The sequence below is a fragment of the Carlito syrichta genome, unplaced genomic scaffold, assembly GCF_000164805.1.
Source record: "Carlito syrichta isolate Samal-C Ts95f unplaced genomic scaffold, Tarsius_syrichta-2.0.1 Scaffold306628, whole genome shotgun sequence".
NCBI lineage: Eukaryota > Metazoa > Chordata > Mammalia > Primates > Tarsiidae > Carlito > Carlito syrichta.
The window spans coordinates 567,100-576,506 of record NW_007250724.1 but is presented as its reverse complement, the minus strand read 5'-3'; the positions used below and the strand labels follow the sequence as shown (position 1 = coordinate 576,506).

At 48.0% G+C, this 9,407-nt stretch overlaps 1 protein-coding gene across 1 annotated transcript in view; it reads right to left on the bottom strand.

The window, feature by feature from the left end:
* RBM6 (RNA binding motif protein 6) overlaps positions 1-8,883 on the bottom strand; it is a 126,030-nt gene extending 117,147 nt beyond the window's left edge. The window contains exon 1 of the mRNA XM_021715083.1: positions 8,695-8,883. The gene's annotated coding sequence lies outside the window, so the exon portion shown is untranslated. The remainder of the gene's footprint in view (positions 1-8,694) is intronic.
* Positions 8,884-9,407: the final 524 nt, after the last annotated feature.

Here is a 9,407-nt window from a genome sequence, read left to right as displayed (position 1 = left end):
GAGCAGCCACTGCACTCTAGTCTGGGTGACAGAGTGAGACTCCAACTCAAAAAAAAAAGATATCAAATCAAATTCTTCTATTTCCAGCAGTCAGAACTCTCATACATTGCTGGAAAATGGTACAACCATTTTGGAAACTGGTTTGACAAATACTATCCTGTGTCCAGCAATTCCATTTCTCAGTATTTATCCAAGATTAACGAAAACAAAAGACTTTTACAAAAATGTTCGCAACAGCTTTATTTATAACTTTTAAAAAATAAAAATAGGCCGGGTTCGAGACCTGCCTGGGTAACTTGGTGAGACCTCATCTCTACAATAAATCAAAAAATTAGCCGGGCATGGTAGCACATGCCTGTAGTTCCGGCTACTTGAAAGACTGAGGCGGAAGGATCACCAGAGCCCAGCAGGTTGAGGCTGCGGTGGCTGGGAGCGTGCCACTGCACTCCAGTCTGGGCGACAGAATGAGACTCCAACTCAAAAAATAAAATAAAATAAAATAAAAATAAAAATAACCCAAATATTCTTCTATAGATGAGATAAACATCTTTTGATATCCTTAAGGGCTTTCCTCTCTCTGTGACAGTATATGTACTTCAATTAGGTTTCAAATTAAGAGGTGCCTTTCTTTGGGAAAATGATAGGTGAGTAGGGGAAGGAAGTGAAAAAAGAAAATCAACAAGATACTACTTTTATTTTTAATTTTAAAAATTATGATAAATGTATGTATATACAACAAAATTAAACATTTTAATAATCTTCCCTTTCTTTTTTTAATAAATAGAAACAGGGTCTCGCTATGTGCCCAGGCTGCTCACAAACTCCTGGCCTAAAGTGATCCTCTCACCTCAGCCTCCCAAAATACTAGAATTACGAGCCTGAGTTCATAAGGTCAGTACATTTTAACCTTTTTTTTTTTTTTTTTGAGTTAGAGTTACTCTGTCGCCCATGCTGGAGTACAGTGGCACGCTCACAGCCACAGCAGCCTTGGCCTGCTGGGTTCAGGCAATCCTTCCGCCTCAGCTTTCCAAATAGCTGGCACTACAGGTACACACAACCATGCTTGGGTAATTTTTTGATTTACTGTATAAACGAGGTCTCACCAAGTTGCCCAGGCTGGTCTTGAACCCCTGGACTCAGACAATCCTCTCATCTCAGCTTCCCAAAGTGCTGGGATTACAGGCTTGAGCCACCGTGCCCAGCCTCATTTTAAACATTTTTTTTTTTTTTTTGAGTTGGAATCTCACTCTGTCGCCCAGACTGGAGTGCAGTGGCCGCTTTCGGCCACCGCAGCCTCGACCTGCTGAGCTCCGGCAATCCTTCCGCCTCAGCCTTCCAAGTAGCCAGAATTACAGGCATGCGCTACCACGCCCGGCTGATTTTTTGATTTATTGTTGAGATGAAGTCCCACCAAATTGCCCTGGCTGGTCTCGAACCCATGGGCTCAGGCAATCCTCTCACCTCAGCCTCCCAAAGTGCTGGTCTTATATGCGTGAGCCACTGTGCCTAGCCCCTAGACTGTTATGATATTGAGATATTACCTGTATAATTAAAAATTAATTTAGCCGGGCTTGGTGGCTCAGCCTGTAATCCCGTGCCTTTGGGAGGCTGAGGTGAGTGGATTGAGGTGAGTGGTTTGAGACCCGCCTGGACAACTTGGCAAGACTTCATCTCAACAATAAATCAAAAAAAAAAAAAATTAGCTGGGCGTGGTAGCACGCACCTGTAGTTCCAGCTACCTGGAAGGCTGAGACGGAAGGATCGCCGGCGCCCAGCAGGTCGAGCCTGCGGTGGCCGGGAGCGGCCACTGCACTCCAGTCTAGGCCACCGAGTGAGACTCCAACTCAAAAAAAAAAAAAGAACGGAGAGACCAGAAACAAATCCTTTCCTATACGGCCAATTGACTTTCAACAAAGGTATCAAGAGCATTCAATGGGAAAAAGACAGTTTTTACAAATGGAAAATGGTACTGAGAAAACTGAAAATCCACCAAAGAATGAAGTGTGACTCTTATAAAACACAATATATAAAAATTAATTCAAAGGCTGGGTGCAGTGGTTCATGCCTGTAATCCCAGCACTTTTGGAAGATGAGGGGAGAGGATCACTTGAGGCCAGGAGCTGGAGACCAGCCTTTAACAACACAGTGAGACTCTAGAGAAAAAAAATTTTTTTTTTTTTGAGTTGGAGTCTCACTCCATCACCCAGACTGGAGTGTAGTGGCCACACCAGTGTTGACCTGCTGGGCTCAGGCAATCCTTCTGCCTCAGCCTTCCAAGTAGTCAGAACTACAGGCACTACCACACCCAGCTCATTTATTGATTTACTGTAGAGATGAGGTCTCGCCAAGTTGCCCAGGCAGTTCTAGAACCTGTGGGCTCAGGTAATCTCCTCACCTCGGCCTCCCAAAGTGCTGGAACACCAGGCTTGAGTCACCAACCTGGTCATTTTTTTTTTAATTAGCTTGGTGTGGTAGTATGAGCCTACAGTCTGAGGCAGGATGAGCCTACAGTCTGAGGCGGGAGTCTGAGGCAGGATGATCACTTGAGGATTCCAGCAGTTCAAAGTTGCAGGAGTCTATAATGGTACCACTGCACTAAAGCCTGAGGAACAGAATAATACTTGGTTTCAAAAAAAAAATTCAAAATGAATCAAAGGCCTAAATATAAGAGATAAAACTATATAGCACTCCCAGAAGAAAACATAAAGAAAAAGTTTCATGACATGGGATTGTCAATCATTTGCAAATGAGGCACAAGTAACAAAAGAAAAAAATAGACAAATTAGACTTCACCAAAATGAAAACCTTAGTGGCTCACGACTATAACAGCACTTTGAGGGTGGAGGCGAAAGGATTGCCTGAGTTCAAGGGCTTGAGACCAGTCTGAGCAACATGGAAAGATCTCATTTCTCCAATAAAACAAAAAATTAGCTGGGCATGGTGGTGCACACCAGTGGTTCCACCTACTTGGAAGTTTGAGGCAGAAAGATCACCTGAGACCAGCAGGTGGAGACTGTGATAGCCATGAATGTGCCACTGCATTACAGCTTGGGCAACAGAGTGAGAATCTCTTTAAAAAAAAAAAAAAAGGTCAGGCGTGGTGGCTTAGCCTGTAATCCCAGCACTTTGGGAGCCCAGGATGTTCAAGACCAGCCTAGGCAACTTGGTAAGACCTCGTCTCTACAATAAATCACAAAACTAGCCAGGTGTGGTAGCATGCATCTGTAGTTTCAGCTACATGGAAGGCTGAGGCAGAAAGATTGCCTAAGCCCAGCAGGTTGAGACTGCGGTAGTCATGAACATGCCATTGCACTCCAGCCTGGGCAACAGAGTAAGACTTCGACTCAAAAAAAAAAAGCCTAAAACACAACAACAAAGACAAAACCCAATTTTATATTATCATTTTTTTAAAAACACTAAGTCTCACTCTGTTGCCCAGGGTGGAGTACAGTAGGATGGTCATACTTCACTGAAGCCTTGAACTCCTGGGCTCAAGCAATTCTCCCATCTCAACCTCCTGAGTAGCTGGGACTACAGATGCACAGCACTACATTCGACTTCAATGAGATATCAGTACACCAATGATCACAGTAGTACTATTCACAATAGCCAAAAGATAGAAACAAAACCAAGTGTCTACTACAGATGAATCATAAACAAAATGTGGTCCACACACACAGCAAAATATTATTCAGTCATAAAAAGGTATAAAGTTCTCATACATGTCACAGCATGAACCTTGAAACCATTACACTAAGTGAAATAAGCCAAACATAAAAAAGGACTAATATAATGCCGGGCTCGGTGGCTCAGCCTGTAATCCCACGCCTTTGGGAGGCTGAGGTGAGTGGATTGCCTGAGCCCGCGGGTTCGAGACCCATCTGGGCAACTTGGCGAGACCTCATCTCTACAATAAATCAAAATGAGCGGGGTGTGGTAGCGTGTGCCTGTAGTTCCAGCTACTTGGAAGGCTGAGGCGGAAGGATCGCCGGAGCCCAGCAGGTTGAGGCTGCGGTGGCCAGGAGCGGCCATTGCACTCCAGTCTGGGTGACAGAGTGAGACTCCAACTCAAAAAAAAAAAAGGACAAATATTGCATGCTTCCATTTAGTATATGGGATACCAAAAACAGGCATACTTATAGAGACACAAAGTAGATTAACAATTACAAGGGGGCCGGGTTCAGTGAGCGTGAGCGTGCCACTGCACTCTCTCCTGGGAGACGGAATGAGACTCCAACTCAAAAAAAAAAAAGAAAGAAAAAACCAATTACAAGAGGCTAGATGAAAGAGGAAGTGGGGAGTTACTTGAATGGTTACAGAGTTTCTTTATTGTTTGTTTGTTTGAGTTGGAGTCTCACTGTTACCCAGGTTGGAGAACAGTGGCAGGCTCACTGCCACCAGTCTCGACCTGTTGGGCTCATAAGATCCTCCCTCCTCAGCCTTCCAAGTAACTGGAACTACAGACACGCACCACCATGCCTGGCTAATTTTTTTATTTATTGTAGAGACTAGGTCTCACTAAGTTGCCCCGGCTGGTCTCGAACCCATGGACTCAGGCAATCCTCTTGTCTCCACCTCCCAAACTGCTGAGATTACAGGCATGAGCTACCAGACCCAGCAGTTAGAGTGTCTACCATGATAAAGTTTTGGAAACAGTGGTGTTGGTTATACTATACTGTAAGTGTAATTAATGCCACTAAATTGTACACTTAAAAATGGTTGCTAGGCTCGGTGGCTCAGCCTGTAATCCCAGCACTTTGGGAGGCTGAGGTGAGTGGATTGCCTGAGCCCATGGGTTGGAGACCTGCCCGGGCAACTTGGTGAGACCTGATCTCTACAATAAATCAAAATTATTAGCCAGGTGTGGTAGCACACGCCTGTAGTTCTGGCTACTTGGAAGGCTGAGGCAGAACGATCGCTGGAGCCCAGCAGGTCGAGGCTGCAGTGGTCGGGAGTGTGCACTCCAGCCTGGGCAACAGAGTGAGACTCCAACTCAAAAAAAAAAAAAATTAGCCGGGCTCGGTGGTTCAGCCTGTAATCTCGTGCTTTGGGAGGCTGAGGTGAGTGGATTGCCTAAGGCCGAGGGTTCAAGACTCGTCTGGGCAACTTGGCCGAGACCTCATCTCTACAACAAATCAAAAGATTAGCCAGGTGTGGTAGCGCATGCCTGTAGTTCCAGCTACTTGGAAGGCTGAGGCGGAAGGATCATTGGAGCCCAGCAGGTCGAGGCTGCAGTGGCCGGGAGTGGCCACTGCACTCCAGTCTGGGCGACAGAGTGCAACTCCAACTCAAAAAAAAAAAAAAAAACGTTTAGGGCTATAAACCCAGCACTTTGGTAAGCCGAGATGAGAGGACTGCCCTAGCCCACAGGTTCGAGACCAGCCTGGGCAACTTGGTGAGACTTCATCTCTACAATAAATCAAAAAATCCTAAGCATGGTGGCCCCTGCCTATAGTTCCAGCTACTTGGAAGGCTGGAATGAAAGGATCACCTGAAACCAGCAGGTCGAGGCTGCAGTGACCATGAACATGTCACTGCATGTCAGCCTGGGCGACAGAGTGAGACTCTGACTAAAAAAAATGGTTTAGGGCTATAATCCCAGTACTTTGGGAGGCCAAGGCGAGTTGGATTGCCTGAGCCCTCAGGTTCGAGACCAGCCTGGGCAACTTGGCGAGACCTCGATCTATAATAAATAAAAAACTAGCCAGGCATGGTAACATGCACCTGTATTTCCAGCTACTTGGAAGGCTAAGGTGGAAGAATCACCGGAGTGCAGCAGGTCAACACTGGGATGGCCACAAGCATGTCACTGCACTCCAGTTGGAATGCAACCCCAACTCAAAAAAAAAAAAAAAAAATGGTTTAGGGCCAGGCTCGGTGGCTCATGCCTAGCGACTTGGTCCTAGCTACTGAGGATGCTGCAGTGGGAGAACCACTTGAGCCTAGGAGTTCGAGGCTGCAGTGAACTATGTGCCACTGCACTCCAGCCTGGGTGACAGTGTGAGATCTTGTCTCTAAAAAAAATTAATTGTTAAGGCCAGGCTTGGTCTCATACCTATAATCACAACACTTTGGGAGGCTGAGATGGAAGGATCACTTGAGCCCAGGAGTTCAAGACCAGCCTAAGGAACATACCATGACTTCGCCTCTAGAAAAAGAACAAAAACATTAGCAGGGGGTAGTGGTGAGCACACTTTTAGTCCCAGCTACTTAGGAGACTGAGGTTGAAGGATCACCTGAGTCCAGGAGCTCAAGACTATGGTGAGATGTGCTTGTGCAACTGCACTCCAACCTGAGCAACAGAATGAGACCCTGACTCCAAAAGAAAAGAAATCTTAATACAACTCTGAATTAGATATTAACATCAGTTTATACATTTAAACATGTTGGCAGAAAGGTATAACCTTGCCCAAATCAGAAAAGTACACTTAATAACTAATCCCCTTGACCACTCTCCTCTGTCTGAAAGACTACAAGAACCTAGGATCCAGCCAGGTATGGTAGCTCATGCCTGCCTGTAATCCCAGCACTTTTGGAGAAGGAGGCAAGAGAATTGCCTAAGCCCAGGGCTTGAAGACCAGCCTGGGCAACTTGGTGAGAACTTGTTTCTACAATAAATCAAAAAATTAGCCAGGCGTGGTGGCGTATGCCTGTGGTTCCAGCTACTTGGAAGGCTGAGGTGGAAGGATCACTTGAGCCCAGCAGGTGGAGGCTGCAACAGTAGCTGTGAGCATGCCACTGCACTCCAGCCTGGGCAACAGAGTGAGACACCTACTCAAAAGAAAAAACCTAGGATCTTTTTATTTATTTATTTTTTATTTTAGAGACAAGATCTCACCAAGTTGTTCAAGCTGATCTCGAACAACTGGACTCAGACAATTCTTTTGCCTTGGTCTCCCAAAGTGCTGGCATTACAGGCTGAGCCACTGTGCCCAGCCAGAACCTAGGATCTTAAAGACAACAATACTAAACCAACGTGGCCAGGCACAATGGCTCACACCTGTAATCCCAGAACTTTGGGAGACAGAGGCAAGAGGACTGCCTGAGCTCAGGGGTTCGAGACCAGCCTGAGCAACATGGAGAGACCTCATCTCAAAAAATAAATTAAATTAGCTGGGCATGGTGGTGCATGTCTGTAGTTCCAGCTACCTGGAAGGCCAAGACAGAAGGATCACCTGAGCCCAGTAGGTTGAGGCTGTGGTGGCCATGAGCATGCCACTGCACTCCAGCCTGGGGGACAGAATGAGACTCCAACTCAAAAAAAAAAAAAAAAAAAAAGCCGGGCTCAGTGGCTCAGTCTGTAATCCCGTGCCTTTGGGAGGCTGAGATGAGTGGATTGCCTGAGCCCGCGGGTTCTAGACCCGCCTGGGCAGCTTGGCCAGACCTCATCTCTACAATAAGTCAAAAATGAGCCGGGCGTGGTAGCACGTGCCTGTAATTCCAGCTACTTGGAAGGCTGAGGCAGAAGGATTGCCGGAGCCCAGCAGGTCAAGGCTGTGGTGGCCGGAGCAGCCACTGCACTCCAGTTTGGGAGATAGAGTGAGACTCCAACTCAAAAAAAAAAAAAAAAAAAAGATACATAAATAAACCTAAGTTTCATAACAGAACTCTATAAGGAAGGGTGCTACAACTGACCAGAGAAACTGGGACCTATCTTGTAGGTTAGGTAACTAGTTAGGTGCTAGTTTCTGAGACAAGGTTCAAATTCAGCTTTTGTGTTTCACCAAAATAGTAACATATTTGTTGCTTTCCACATTGCCAGTCCTACCTCACCCACCAGTTCTTGTACCCTCCCTACAGTCCCCACAAGTCTGGTGATGGTGACTATTTAGATCGTTCACACTGGTGGCACTGCTTAACAGGAAGTTGGAATCTAATAAACCTAGAGCACAATCCAGAGTCCAGAAAATGAAACAGGTGACCAGACGCATCAGTCTACTGGACTCCGTCACTTAATTCAGCTACTATCCTTCACAAGTCAACCTGAACTATGCAAAAAATACAACTGCCCTCACAGTTTATGTACCCTATAAAACAGAATCCTTTTTACTAAAAAGTTCACTCTGAAAGTTGAACTCATCAGCACATCAATTCTAAAATAGAGAAAAACATTTACACTACCAAAAAGAATCTACAGCGTGAATACGAGGATACATCTCTCTCCTCTTACATTCGCCCAACGGGCACAGAACCCACCAGACCACTCCCCCGCCTCCAGGTTCTAGGCCCTCTCCCCCCCGGGCAGGGCACGGAGCTCGTCTGGATCTGAAGGCGAGGCTACGTGCTAGGCACAAAAGCGTCCCTTTTAGTGATGCTTCAGAACTGAATCAGAAGCAGGAAAAAAGTAAGAAGAGCCTGCCTGTCGCTCCGCAGACTTGGAGCACCAAGCCGCAAGCACGCGCTAGCCTCCATCCCCACAGCTGGTTACACTCCGTGGCGGAACCGGCAATTCTACCGCCGCTCCGGGCCCCGCCCCGGGCCCGCGACGGTTCCGGGGCGTTCCTACCGCGGGCAGCACCTCCCTCACCACACTGCCGCTTGGATCTCTTCTTCCCGAGTGAGGCCGCGGCCGCCCCGCGACACCGAAGCCGAGGCTCCCAGGCCGCGCGGGCCCACGACATCCAGAGCGGCCCTGTACGCGGGCTCTTTCCCCGCAGGCTCCAGCACGCCCTTCCTCCTGCCGCGAGTTCTTACCGAGGCAGCGCAGCCTCCACGGCCCGCTCCTCCTTCCTCTCAGCTGCCGCCACCGACCCAGCACCGCGGAGACCGGAACTTCCTCCGCGCGGGGCCACCGCTTCCACAAAGGCGCCGCGCCGCCGCCTTCAGCGCTCGGCCCGCCGGGAGATGGAGTACACCAGCACGTCCCGCCGACTCCACTCCCGCTATGCCCCGCGCGAAGGGGGCTTGCCTTCTGGGGCGGGGCGTAAGGGTTCCCTATTCGTCGCCACCCAATAGGAAATCGTGTTTCCCCGCCTCGGTCCGCAGGGACTGCTGGGGGTTGTGGTTGGCCTCTGTTCTATGGCCGCTCGTCATCTTGCGCTTTCATCTGAGTTGAGCTAGGCGTCCAGGTTGTTGGTAGCTTGGCCTTCCCGAGGTTTAATCACTGCCAGCGGCTCGAGTACGGCCCTGGCCTGGCTACTTTGAGGCCTTCTTATTGTCCGTTAGTGTGAGGGAAATGGAAGGGAGCTTCTTCGGGCCTAAACTTAAGCCATCTCTGGAAGGGTCTGCTGACCATGCGCCCACAGAGGGTCCTATGCTCCCAGTCCAAGGAGCATAGCCCTTCTACCTGATACTGAGGATAGATGCAAGAGAAGCACTTGGATTAGAGTACTGATACGGAGGCTTGTCTCCTTTTCCTTTTGGTGTTTCCAACTTAGATATCCCCAGTTCAAGAATACCAGACAGCC